The sequence below is a fragment of the Hermetia illucens genome, chromosome 1 (genome assembly GCF_905115235.1).
Source record: "Hermetia illucens chromosome 1, iHerIll2.2.curated.20191125, whole genome shotgun sequence".
In the NCBI taxonomy this organism is placed as follows: domain Eukaryota; kingdom Metazoa; phylum Arthropoda; class Insecta; order Diptera; family Stratiomyidae; genus Hermetia; species Hermetia illucens.
This window is the reverse complement of record NC_051849.1, coordinates 35,424,250-35,438,338: the sequence shown is the minus strand read 5'-3', so window position 1 is coordinate 35,438,338 and position 14,089 is coordinate 35,424,250. Positions and strand designations below refer to the sequence as shown.

At 41.7% G+C, this 14,089-nt stretch overlaps 1 protein-coding gene across 2 annotated transcripts in view; it reads left to right on the top strand.

Moving 5' to 3' along the window:
- LOC119652254 (sestrin homolog) overlaps positions 1 to 14,089 on the top strand; it is a 283,703-nt gene that overhangs the window by 24,665 nt on the left and 244,949 nt on the right. For both annotated transcript variants that reach the window (XM_038056245.1, XM_038056237.1), the window contains exon 2: positions 2,411 to 2,439. The gene's annotated coding sequence lies outside the window, so the exon portion shown is untranslated. The remainder of the gene's footprint in view (positions 1 to 2,410; positions 2,440 to 14,089) is intronic.

Genomic DNA, 14,089 nt, shown 5'->3' with positions numbered 1-14,089 from the left:
TCGCCTATTGACTGTGTTTCCCACTCTGTTCGTTGGTGCTCGACTAATGGTTTAGCGCTTAACGTCAGAAAGTTTCACTCTATGTGCTAAAAATTATAGTAATATATTATTAGCTTTGTTTAAACAGATATCAGTAAGGAGGGTATTTCAGAGCCTAGGCACCATATAGTGGGAGCCTTCTGATTTTTTTTTCAAATTTTTCGGTTGGGTAGTTTCTGAGAATGGTTCCATGACAGAAATGATCACTTCCCAGCCCCCGCACTCCCCACCATTCCAACAAATATCAAGACTAAGACCGGCTTCACAAAGTAACCAGGTCAAACCGAGGCGTTTCATTTGATACCCCATATGACTATATTTGGAGAAAAGAAAAATGGCACCCCCCTTTTGCATGACTGGGATTCCCATCCTCTTTAAATTCGACGTAGAAAGATGTATGCCCTTATACCTTTGCAATTAATGTGGTGTCAAACGTTATAACCGTTTCCAAGAGAAATGCGTCTGACAGATAGTCAGACGGACCGACAGTGAGCCGATTTTAATAAGGTTTGTTTTACATGAAACTTTAAAAACGAGATGTCGTCTGTTCTCTTCTTTTTAGGGTATAATGCATCCATATAGTCTTTTCCTCTTTATTGTTATTTTTCTCTGTTCTATTTTCAAAAAAACTGTGCAACTAACTCCGACCATCGCGCCGTGGAGAATGTCTCTTTTTGTCTACATAATGAATAAACAAATTCAAAGGAACCTCACGCTAGTCTACCACCTGAACTTTAGTAGCTCACGGCGTTCGATACCTTACCGTGAACTCACTTCCTGTCTTTAAAATGTTTCTCCTCATCAGGGACGGTGTGAGTGTCCTCTACTTTATTAGGTAGGGAACAGGAAACACTAAAGAGCTCTCAGGTTCTTCTTTTTCTTCAGCCTCTCGTCCCATTCACAAACGGGGTCGGAGCGTCTTGATCGGTTGCCATTTTCTTCTATCAAAAGCCTAATATGGTTGCAATTGCGAGACTTTCAAATCCGGCGTATTAAGCCACCGTTGTTTCGGACGGCATTTTGGTTGTCTACTATCGACTTCGATGCTCGGACCAATCTGGGCGAATGAATTCTCATTAACGCGAATACGTCTCTCTTGCAATATTTTCACGATGGGTGCAACCCCATAGCGATCGCGGATATCCTCATTTCAGATGTGATCAAAACGTGTCACGCCACTAGTCTAACTCCAGCATCTTCCTCTCCATTACCGCAAGACGTGGTTCATTGTCTTTTATAGTCGGCCAACTCTCACAATCATAAAGGGCAACCGGACAGACGACTTTGCGATAAATTTTAGGTCGGGCGCGTTCGTTGATACGTCGATTACAAAGAGCACCAGTTTTGGAACGCCGCTTAATTCAGGTTTCGTTAATGCGTGAAGCAATTTCATAATGCAGTTCTCTTATGGCTTATTGGATAACATTGACCCGAGATATTTATTATAAATCGCAAAGTTCTGTGGAGGGAATTGCCGCTGACAGTGATAGTGCCTGTTTCATGAAGATCGGCAGTCAAAAATTGTATGAGGCGATCATTCCATTTTTGGACCAGTTGATCGAGATAATTTTTACAATTGGACGCTAGAGCAGTGCATAGGGCGCTGGACGTTGGATGTCTTGTGTGACATAACATCCATCCATCCACAAGAACAAAAACCAGTGGTGAGAGAGTGCTTTCTTGATGAACACCGACAGAGACACGAAGTGGTTTTGATACGCCCACTTCACTTCGAACTTTACTTTTCGAATCATGGTAGAGCAATTGAACCCAGCGCACGGGTTCTTCTGGCACTAAGTTTGTCATAAAGCATACCAGATGAGTTCGTGTAGCACACGGTCAAACACTTTCTCTAGATTCAGAAATCGCGAGCTGTTAGTTATGTTTGAGAGAAGTATCCTCCGAATAATTTTTGCCAACCTAGAGGGTCTCTATATTGACAGACCTTTGGTTAACAAAAAAAGAATGAAGAATAAGGATTTAAGTTGACACTACTGAATTTTTTATAGTGGTATTCCCAAGATTTTTACGAACTCGCAAAAGATTGTTATCCAATTATTTCCTTATTTGCTAAAGAGAAACCCGTTCCGTTTCCAACTGGTCGGGAAGGTTTTGCTTTGGACATTTTTGTGGATTACGCAACTATAGGACAGGATATTGAATTATATTGAAACGAAAAACCGACTAGTAGTTCTGGGCTAAACCGGCCGAAACTGAAATAACTTTTGTTTGGAATTAAGGGAGCCCAGAGCCCGGCGTCTACTTGATGACAGATCAGACCAATGTATTTTGTTTCCCTAGCTCAGCGACCTTATTTAAATATATAATATTTCCTATTTGTTAATACTTGTGATTTTTTTTCTTCTTTCAGATATTTCTTATACGGCGAGCTAAATTTTTGTAAGTAATAGATATTTAAGATTGAATTGAAAATCAACTCATGGGAGATATTTTTTTATTTTATTTCACTTGACACAAAAGCCTGAAGACGACCCTGATATCTTTTTCTAAAAATATCCAAATAGTTTCCGTTTGGTTCTTCACCATTTGGAAATTTCAGCCGGCAATGAAAGTATCACGCTGAAGTTAAGATAAATAACCAAGTAACAAGATGTATCGGCACAGCTTCCGGTTTGTAGAGAGTATGGTTGAAAGAAGAGCTTGCAGACTGTCTTTCCGGGACCCTGAATACTTATTTGTTCATAAAAAGAAAATCCTAATGCAGTTAATATTTTTCTAGTTTTAGGGTTTTTCAAAAGATAGTGAGCTAATTTACCGAACAGGAGGTTTCCAGCAAGTATATCAAGTATATCTTTCACCTTGACATTCTAGTTATTGATATGGGCAAGTCGGAAATGCTTGCAGATTATCATACCTTGGTAATTACAGTTTCCGCGATGGCAATTACCTGAATACCGATGACCAGATTTAGCTAATGTTTTCATCGGCTCTTATGACTAGCGTTGCTTCATCCGCTATCAAAATCTGCTAACTACCCTCAGGGTACATAGTCTGTATGACTGCGACAAGTTTATTCTCATTTTCTTGGTCGTTTTTTTGCCACAGCCCATACAAAAGTGGCATAAAGGCAGGTCGAGCAAATGACTCGAGTGGGCAACACACTGCTGACATATATAAGGCAACCGATATTCGGTAGAATTCGCGGGAGTGCTGCCTTCAATAGTGATGCTTTTTTCTACGCACTCCTATATGAAGACTTTAAAATATTACTCGGTGATGTTTTGTGACACGATATCACACTGCATTCGACACTACTAAATATTACTTATCACTTAGAAGTATATGCTTTTTAAGGTTTTGTGTAAAACAAAACCTTATTAAAATCGGTTTACTGTTTGTCTGTCTGTCTTTTTTTTGCTGGGGGAAATCCATCATGGATACGCATCTAGAATCTAAGACACGCAAGACGGGCTCTTACCGACTAAAACCTCCCATATTTTTTTGCACACTCTCCCCGCGGGACCACCGTTAGACGAGTATTTAGCTCTGTTTCTAGCTTTCTCTTCGAGTTTTTAAATCTTGGGAAGGCGAATAAGGCGTGTTCTGCATTTTCGGCTGTACCTTCATAAGTAAGACAACCCGGTGATGCATCTAGGCCAAACCTATGGAGGTAATTCCTGTATCCATCGTGTCGAGTTAAGAATTGAGTCAGATCGTACCTCGTCTCATCATGGTTTCGCATAATCCAGATACTTATGTTTGGGATAGGCCTGTATGTCCACCGACCATTCTCCGCCTGGTCCCATGCTGTTTGCTATGCAGCCAAGGACCGCAAACGCTCACTTTGCTTGTTTAGGCAGGCTTCCCAATTTTCGTACAGACGACTTGCCTCATCGGTTTGAACCAGGATCATTCCCGCAATCACGCATGTCGCCTCATAAGATGTTGTTCGGTAGGCGCAACATGAGAGCGCTTAATCGATATGCAGCTTGAAGCTGTTTGCGATTTTCTCCGATTTTTATCGCCGACCCCCACACTGGTGCCGCGTATAGAAGTACAGAGCTGACGACTCGCGATAAGAGTAATCGTCGACTGTGTTTCGTGCCTCCTACATTTGGAAGCATCCTTGCCAGTGTTGAGCTGGTAGTCTACGCTTTCTGCCCAGTAAGCTGTCTGTAGGTCACACGCATTTTTCTCGGGGACGGTTATAGCGATTAACACCAAAGGTGGGAACTGTGAACACTCACGCATATAATGAGTAACATCCTTTTAAGTCCAATTTAAGGGGTGGGGGTCACTTACATGCAAAAGGGGGTGTAGATTTCTTTTTCATCAAATATAGTCATGTGGGGTATCAAATTAAAGGTCTCGGTTAGTACTTTTCGAAGCCGGTCTCTGTTTTGACATTTGTTAGAAAGGTGGGCAGTTCGGGGGTTGAAAGTGATAATTTCTTTAAGGGGGCCATTCTCAGAAACTACCCAACCGGAAAATCTGAAATACCCGAAATCTTTTCGAATAAAGTTAATAATTGTATATTATTGAGTTGAGAGAGAGTATGAAATTTTGCAATGATATAGGCTATAATATAGAGCATGATCTTTACCTTAAGTTTGATAGAAATCGCAGTATTACTAACAAACTTATAATATGTGAAAGTCGTTGCTCTTTAGAAACTGCAAGAATGTGAATGTCAATATCTTCTGAAAGTGGATACTCTCACAAAATATGTGCATATATTACGTACACTGTACTAAGAAATATACAAAACCGTTCGTATCTGAAGCGTCCAGCTTCGGGTTTCCCGACTTGTTTATTATTATTTTCATCATCATCATCAACGGAGCAATAACCGGTATCCGGTCTAGGCCTGCCTTAATAAGGAACTCCAGACATCCCGGTTTTGCTCCGAGGTCCACCAATTCGATAATCCTACAAGCTGTCTGGCGTCCTGACCTACACCATCGCTTCATCTTAGGCAGGGTATGCCTCGTCTTCTTTTTCTACCATAAATATTGCCCTTATAGACTTTCCGGGCTGGATCATCCTCATCCATACGGATTAAGTGACTCGCCCACCGTAACCTATTGAGCCGGATTTTATCTACAACCGGACGGTCATGGTATCGCTCATTGATTTCGTCGTTATGTAGGCTACGGAATCGTCCATCCTCATGTAGGGGGCTAAAAATCCTTCGGAGGATTCTTCTCTCGAACGCGGCCAAGTCTTTGAAATTTTTCTTGCTAACAACCCAAGTCTCCGAGAAATACATGAGGACTGGCAAGATCATTGTCTTGTTCAGGAAGAGCTTTGACCCTATGATGAGACGTTTCGCGGATTTCATCATCACAGCTGTTATCGGTTGTGATTTTTGACCCTAGATATAAGAAATTATCAACGGTCTCAAAGTTGTATTCTCCTATCTTTATTCTTCCCGTTTGATCAGTGGGGTTTGATGTTGTTGGTTATTTGGTTTTCGGTGCTGACGTTGCCACCATATACTTTGTTTTGTCTTCATTGACGTGCAGCCCTAGATCTCGCGCCGCCTGCTCGATTTGGATGAAGGCATTTTGTACGTCTCGGGTGGTTCTTCCCATGATTGTTTTAAAATAAAGAATTCACATAGTTAAAATTTTATTACACACAAAGCCGAAATAATTTTTTTTTTCAAATCAAAGCCAAGAGAGGAGAGAGGGGATCATAGCATTAATGTATTTCCAGGTGATATTTTGCGTCGGTTACGCACTTAACAATCGCTTCCGTCACTTGTCCTAGGAAGACCCGTGGGTTGTTTCGAATGATATGTTACAATATTATTTGGTGACGTTTTAAGAAGTGATATAATGTCGCCACGGTAATGTTACTTATTACAAGAGTGATATCATGACTCCTCTACTGATTGATAATACGGCGATGTTGTGATGCTTGGATGGCTGTCGACGATGGTAGTATGATATCACAATTTAAGGTGATATCACTATTGTCATATTAAGTGTATCACTTACCGGTCTCTAGCGTTTTTATCAGGGCATCATGTATATTTTTTTACTTTTCTCATACAGTAAGTCAGCTTCACTCTAATTTAGTCAAACCTTGTAAGAAACTTAGTTATGAAGGTCATTCTGGGAAGCATAATTCTGTGTCAATTTAACAAACTTAGATTAGATTCCAGTCAAGTGAGAGTAGATATAATTTCGAATCTGTACGCTTTTGTCTGTTTGAAATAAGAAATTTTAACAAAAGGCGCCCAATGTGGGCATAACTCTCCTTTACTTGAGAGAGAGGATTAAAAGTGAAGATATCCTTGTTTAGACGGTATAGGATTTAGAACTGAGGTTTGAGTGCCTGAATGGGTTGACAGATGAGGGAAACCACTTTTAAAAGGGAGGAGTGGCTAGAGAATTAGTATATATTCCAAAATTGTTAATGCATTTGGAAGAACTACCAATCGTAGAACAATTGTGTTCTCCACAGTTGGGAATCCTTGCAGGAGATTCCACTGGACTGGATTCTCCAAAAAAATGATGAAAATTATATATTCACAACAAGACTTGATTAGCCTTTAGCCTTATTTGTTACGCACCAAATAGAGAACGAAGTTTAACTGTTATTTCTTTCTAATTTCTAATTACATTTCATCAAACGTGCTACCAACAATTGCGGCATTCAACTCACGACCATGCAACATTGACAGAGAATGACTGCCCGTCCAAACAAACCCCTAAAAAGAGTTCATTAATCGGATTGTCTGCATTTCCATTTAAACCCATTGGCATCTCATGCAATGTTTCTTTGATACATAGCATGCGTGTAAAATATGTATGTTATGCTACGTACAACAAACCGTCTGTTTAGGCATCAGACAGTCGCTACAACAACACCAGCGAACGAGGGCTCCCCGGCTTGGGAATCCACATATAGTCCGTGACAATGCTCAGCATAACATTGTTGCTAAGTGTCCCGCAGTTTTAAGCCGCCTCAGTATGATTGCTTATGGACGGCCAAAGTAACCTTATCTGTCTAATAATTCTCAAACGCATATTGAATCCGAGAGAGCCGTATGGATATGGATAAATTACGTCGGCCACGGCGCGACAGTAATTTGGCATTAATTCAGTCAAGCGGTTCAACCTTGTCACGCCAATGCACACATACATACTTTCGGATTATGCACATACACTTGTATAAATTTAAATGCACGTATGTGACCAACAGTAAAACTGAAAATAAAACCTAAACCACATAATGAGCGTTACACGGTAAGCAAGTGTTAATTGATTTAATTCTAATCTTGTAATGTAAATTAGCTGAAAGCATGGCAGGTTACGTTCAATGAATTTCAGTTGAGTGATTTTCGAATTGAATATCACGTAATGCATGGGTGACTTCTATTCTATTATAGATAGAAAGCGCTTCCATAAAGATAGATTCAAACGTGCTTCAGCGCCTGAGTGTAATTAATTGTAATCAATTTTAATATTAAAATGTTTAGATTAAGTGAGCCCCTCATGACTAGTTTTTTTATTTGGCTCATATATTTCCAATTCCAAACATCCTTTATTACTGAGTTTATGAGGAGGAGAACAATGGGATCTTCTAACCATATCAACATTGTTCAGTTGAATAACTTTAAATTCGCATGCGATGCAATCACTTCATCAAAGATAACATAGCTCCGAAGTTTGCTGGAGAATGAAAAGCGAGGGTTCACTATAGTTTGAATCTTCAAGAAACATCTAGCTGTTTCAGGGAGTAAGTAAAGGAGAACCTGAATGCATGGAATCAATGGTTACTATTCTTTTCAGTTCCAGTCAACAAACATCCTGTGTGATAATATCTTCTCCGCTAGAGGGAGGGGATAAAAATGTATCCAGTATGCCTTGCTTGTTATAAAGGGCGACAAGGGGAAATGAAAAAAACTTTCATTGGTAACCTGCCGAATTTGGAATTCCCTTACCAATAAGCCATTATATAGGGACTACCTGATCTCTATTGGTGACAGGTCCCGCGACAGGCCGGCCAAGAAAACGCACACAGTGTCGTTACAAACATCGGATTGAGTCACAAGCCACGGAGAAATGCTAGGGCGTCCACCTCAGTCGACGCGGCAGGACGGGCCCCGCTCCTGTCGAGAAATGGGTAAGGGTTCTTGATGCATGGACGGCGTCAGGACGTAAGCAAGTTAGATCGAACAAAACAAATACGTGTCTGCACGCTGAATGTTAGTACCCTAACTGGAAAAATCGAGGAACTCGCAAGAGCCCTTCGGAAAAGGCGCATTGATATCTGCGCTCTGCAAGAAACCCGATGGTTTGGTATTAAAAGCTTCGACATTGAACGCGAACGCGGTAAAAATGGCTACAAACTTCTCTATTTTGGTAGGCCCCACACTTAATATGGTGTTACCATTGCCATTTCAGACGGTTTCCGTGATGCCATTAAAGAAGTCTAACGATTTGATGATCGGCTGACGAACCTCACCATTATATCAGCTGGTCGCACTATTCACTTCTTCACCGTACGCGCCACAGACAGGTCGTCCTGTTGCCGAGAAAGATTCTTTCTGGCAACTTCTCGATGAAAAGACTTGTCACGTGCCTGCTGGCGATTATATTATCATTGCCGGCGACCTTAATGGTCATGTGGGTGAAAAGGCAGACGGTAACAGGTGCCATGTGGATACCCATGACCTTGTACTTATGAATACATGGTTCACCAAACAATTGTCTCATCTTTCTACATTTTATAGCGGGAACAGTAACACGCAAATCGACTATATTCTCATAAGACACCGACGTTTTACCACTGTCACTGGTTGTAAAGCTGTTCCTTATGAGACCATGGCACCTCAACATCGGCCATTGACCGCCGTGCTACGAATTAAGCCACTAATAAAACAACGTGAGGAACGCACTGGCCCGCCGCACATTAAATTGTGGCAATTTGGTGAAAAGAAAGAAGAAACGATCTCATTCACACGATTACCGACCATTACGAATGCGGAAGAATCATGGAACCAAATGAAAGGCACGATCCACAATGCGGCCTCTGCAACCCTCCGGCTTACCAACAGTCGAACCGCAACGGATAGGCGGCGAGAATACTTCGAGCAGATTTCAACTGAAGAATTTGCTCATCCTCCGCTTCCACGATCATTGCCGACGTTTGGATCAGTTCCACCTGTCAGCGCAACTGATGGCCCTCTGAGAGCATATGCTCCAGGAGAATTCCTGCAGGATGTGTTCTCGGCCCGGTTATTTGCGGTTGGTCCCCTAGTGGGAGTTTCATGGTGGTTGTGGTTATGCCTACATCGCGGGTAGAGCTCCTCGGAGCTCGAGCGTGGAGTTGCGCTGTACAACTCGGGTGCCGTACCCCTTAGTTGCGGCAGAGGTGTTAGATGGGCCTCGCATCCACTAGTATGAATGCTGAGCCTGCACCCAGTATAAACCAGGACCGCTGTGCTTGCATGGCGGGGCTCTGATTCTAGTCCCAAAATCAATCCGTGTCCGAAGAGGACCGTGGGATTAAGCCTTCACGGCAGGTACTCACGTTAAACTCGCAGGACTTTCGTGTCAGCGCAACTGGTGCTGAGGAATACGGGGCGGCAACCCTGTTGGCCAAACCAAAACCAAGTGGGCGAGGAGAACCTCCATAGTGGTGGCACCGGGAGATGCTGTACTTACTTTGGTTTGCCGGCCGTGATGCAGTAGGCGAATGCTCCAAAGGCCTAATTAAGGCGATCAGTCCCGAGTCTGCACGGAGACTCATCTGAAGTGCCAAATTGGTCGCGAAACCTTACCAGGGGTATACTGGTACCATGGGAACCGGGAAAGCCCCTGGACTCTCATACTTCGGGTGAACTCCCGTTGTATGTGAGTACAGCTCGGTTATTTGCGGTTGGCCCCCCTAGTGGGAGTTTCATGGTGGTTGTGGTTATGCTCAAGCGAGAAGAGACCTTCGTTTCAACGCGTTTCAACACGGGTGCCGTACTCTTTAGTTCGGTAAAGATTTAGGTAATTCTTGCATCCACCAGTATGAATGCTAAGCCATGCACTTGGTATAGACTGGTACCGTTGTTGCTTGTCTCAGCGGGGCTCTGATTGTGGTCACATAATCAATCCGTGTCTGAAAAGGACCGTGGGATTAAGTCTCCACGACAGGTACCTACGTTGAACACCATGGGCTTAATTGTCAGCGCAACTGAAGTCGAGGAGGCAATAAAACGAATGAAATCGGGGAAAGACACAGGACCGGACGACATGGCATCTGAGCTCTGGAAACCGAAGAGCTGGGACCCAACACTGTGGCTCAGTGAATTCTTTAATCGGGTTATGTAGGAAGGTAGAACACCATCTGACTGGTAAGAAAGTACCACTGTTCCAATATGGAAAAAGAAAAATAGTTCAGCAGAATGCTCAAATTACCGTCCGATCTGATTACTTTCCCATACCATGAAGATTTTTGAACGCATTCTTCACAACCGTATTCGCGAAATCGTTGAAATAACCGTACTTAGAACTGAATGATTTAAATACCTTGGATCAACGGTATCATCCAATGGAGAACTGCTATATGAAATTGCTTCACGCATTACCGCAACCTGGATGAAGTGGCGTTCCACAGCTGGTGTTCTTTGTGATCGACGTATCAACGAACGTCTCAAATCTAAAATTTACCGCATTTACCGCAATGGTTCTGAGTGTTGTCCAACTATAAAATACAATGAACGATGTTGCGTTGGACTGGTGGCGTGACACGTTTTGATCACATCCAAAATGAGGATATCCGTGATCGTTATGGGGTTGCACCGATCGTGGAAAAATTACGAGAGAGTTTCTTCGATGGTATGGTCACGTAATTTGGGTTAACGAGAATTCACTTGCCAAGATTGGTCTTAACATCGAAGTCGATCGTAAACGCCCAAAAGGCTGGCCGAAACAACGGTGGCTTGATACGCTGGATGGGGATTTGAAAGCTTCGAGATTGCACCCAGATCAGACATTCGAGAGAGCCAAATGGCGAAACCGATTACGACGAGCCGACCGCGCTTGTGAACGGCACAAAGGCTGAAGAAAAAGAAGAAATATTAACTCCATTCATTTGACATTTCAATCATCTGTCTTTCCAACAGTTTTTCTACTTTCGGTTTTATCGTTTGTTACTTTTGTCAATGATTTTCGAAGACTCATCTCATGGCAAACACCTCATTTGGCAGATTTTTCGGAGTACTTGCAACGAGTAAAAATCTGAATTACTTACAGTTAGATCGTCACGATCCATCTCAAGTAAACTGAACGGGCACCCGGCACACAAATTTCAAATGCGCCAACTTGCCTCTAATTGCACAGAGTCGAACTCCAAATTGCTCTCCATTCTGATTAATCTAATAAATTTGATTAAAGTTCAGTAACCACATCAATTTGGCTCCATTTCATTTCATTTCATTTCATTTCAATGGAACCGTTTCCTTTTTCAAAGCTACTGGATCCGATTTGGAAATATTACGCAAAGACAAGCCAGTCAAGTTATATAAACAAAAATTTACTAGGATTATATTTTGACTTTTGATCTACAATAGCTGATGGAATCAATAGTTATTACCAACACTTGATTGTCAGAATACGAAGTTATCTGGTCGGAAAATTCGACCGAATGGTCCGCTACGTACTAAATCCTCGGTGCCGCTTTCTAAATCAACCAGTACGGCACGTAGCATGTATTTATAGCCGGATTCTTCATTATAGTAGACATTGATGTGTTTCAACTTTTGACTCACGGATTTATTTTCTCAAAATTATAAACTTTTTTAACAACGCACGCTCTTTTTTGAAAACACACTTCCCTTGTCCGAAACTCCCTTAAAAAGTGAAAATTGCAGGTGCAGTTGTCAATCGATCAACCGGTCTCGGTCCCGCTCATTTAATGCCAATTGCATTTTCAATCGCCTCAACTAGGTCAACCGTTAGACCTGAATTTCACAATTTATGATCCGGTCAAGTTTAAGTCAAAGTCTTTTTAGATTGTCTCTAGAAAAGGCAAATGATGGACTGCACCTGCCGCAAAGAAACGGACACTACAAACCCATCGGCTAGATACAGGATAAAAATATATTCAGCATTGTTATAAACGCTGACCGGGGGAAATAGAAAATGTTCCATTGTTAACCTGCCGATTTTGGAATCACTTTGCCAATAAACCATTATATTTAAACTTGGATCACAGATAGGGTGGTCATGGTGGTTGGCACCATCCTCTCCAACTCGTAACCCCGAGTTCGAATTCCAGTCGTCTTGGATGTTTGTGTTCGCTTCTGTACTGCGCCGCTGCAGTAGGCACTTATGCATCTTTAAGTGTGATATTAATGCAGCTGTAGCATACTTTCACTAAAAGCTGAGACGGTGAGGACACTCTATGCTCCACAAAGGAGCGAACAGGAGACATACACACTTTGGGTAATATGGATTTGTCAGTTACGCTCCTTGGTATTAAGTTTGCAGGATGAACGACTTCATCAACTCGCGTTTTGGTTCAAAATTAATTTTCCTACTCACTAATATGATTCTCGGTTTAAAGTTCCTACTGATGATTTGCCAGCGCCTTAGAAATGTGGTCAATATAAGTGCAAGTGGTCTTCTGGCCTTTCGGAAAAAGTTTTCAAAAGGTTTCTACCGGGGAGCAAATACCCCGATAAACTTTACAGAGTGACTTTTCCCATCTTCCAAATGTAGAACGAAATCATGACATGTTGAATGAGTTGGTTAAGTGTCAGCCATTCGTTCTTGTTGCCTCGTATTCAAATCCCAGTCGTCAAGGATGATTGGATTTGTCTTTGTGATTGTTTTATTGAAAGAAAAAAGTAAGTAACCAAGGAGAAGACTGTGCGGGTTCCCTAAATTCCTCAAAAAGTGAATAGGATATGAATAGGATAGGAATGTAGGACAAACTGTGAAATGTCTTAGTATTCAGCGTTAGAATGCCCCATTTCTCCTAAAAGGACAGGTTTATGTTTTGGTTTCATTTATTTTGGTGCCTCAGCACAGGCCTGGAGACATCTGCAACGTAATTGTAAACCACTTTACCAAATTGGCTGTGATGGAGGCTCAATGAGAAGATATGCGTATCATCGGTGAAATTATAATAATAAGGCAATGTGGATATGAGGGATCCACCGGCCGTGAAGATATTATAAAGATTTGGTCTTGAAGTGGATCCTTGTGGTACATCTGATATTTTCGGCAGAAAATCAAAGAATTAATTTCCAATACTGACAAAGAAAATAAGCCATCTTCAAAAAACTTATTGCAATTCTAACTATTGGAAATGGGATTCCATTGGGTATGTTTACTCTCGCGAAGTAGGACTGATGTTCACTCAAATTGGATCAGCCTGAGTGTCAATGTTTTCTCAAAAGATTTCCCAAATTAGAAAATGGTGATATTGGTCTAAAATTGGTTGGTTGACTGGAGACGCTTCCTTTAGGATTTGCTGTAACTTTTGATATTTTCTAGGTAGATGGAAAGTAGTCATTGTTAAGGCAGCTGCCAAAAGTGGTTAGAACATTTTTCAAGAAGGCTCGGGGTAAATTTTTGATTACAAAATTGGAAGTCTCAGTAGGTCCGGTGGAACTTTTACTGTTCAGGCTTTTGGTAAGGTCAGTAAGAAGAGATAAACTCAGAAAATATTGCCAATCCGTCCCGCTTGGCCGAGGGGTTTATTGAGGAAAAAGTTGAGACCTTATGGGAGTACTCAAAGGTGGTCTCTGACTGTTGATTTGACTATCGAAGATATGGCCAGTTTAAATTGAGGCGAAAGGACATTGAAGCGGGTCTCAAGTATTCCGCAAAAATCTGCGCCTTTCTAGCATCACTGCTTCTTGGTGGAAATGAAGTTACCGAATTTATGTTAAGCTGCTTTTATGCTGGAACATATTTCGCTTGCGATTAATATCGACTAATTTCCAAATTAAGGTTAACGAATGGCTGCTGGAGACAATTCACGTGTTTACCATCCATACACGACTTATCAGAACACATTAATTAAAATGCACCCTCATTACTGATTTAGGAGAGAATTCCCAGATGTATAGACCCGA